This window comes from Penaeus monodon, chromosome 15 (genome assembly GCF_015228065.2).
Source record: "Penaeus monodon isolate SGIC_2016 chromosome 15, NSTDA_Pmon_1, whole genome shotgun sequence".
NCBI lineage: Eukaryota > Metazoa > Arthropoda > Malacostraca > Decapoda > Penaeidae > Penaeus > Penaeus monodon.
This window is the reverse complement of record NC_051400.1, coordinates 26,684,388-26,684,945: the sequence shown is the minus strand read 5'-3', so window position 1 is coordinate 26,684,945 and position 558 is coordinate 26,684,388.

Genomic DNA, 558 nt, shown 5'->3' with positions numbered 1-558 from the left:
GGGCAAAAGGTCTCATCAGCCACGGAGGAATCGGAGATCAAACGACGAAAGTGAATACATATTCATGAATTCTTGCTTTGGGAAATTTTAGTGAAAAAGTCTTTTTTCTTCTTTTTTTTGAAGACTAGGGCTAGGAGGGTACGTGGATTGGGTGGGGAGGGGGCGGTGAAAGGGATGAAGGAGAGAGGGGGGGTGTAGAAAGGAGAGCAAGGAGGGAGTACGGGAAAGTGGTAGAGGCGGATGGGGAGGAGAAGGGGGAGAGATGGATGAGGGAAGGGGAAGGGGTAGATAGTGAATTTCGGGGGAGGGACAGGGGAAGACCCTGACTGATCTAGCAAATGAGGAATCTTTTTACGTATGTTTTTAAGTACCTTTTTACGCTTTTTTTCCTCTCACTCTCCCTCTTCTCCACACACACATTCTGTCCTCTTTTCCCTGTGATCCCCGTGTGTGTGCGCCTCCCACACCCCTTCTCTCTCTTCTTTCTCAAACCCAAGAACATCACCGGATTCAACCCGAGATAGCAGGCGATTGCTGAGGTCCGCTCTCGCTCTCCAC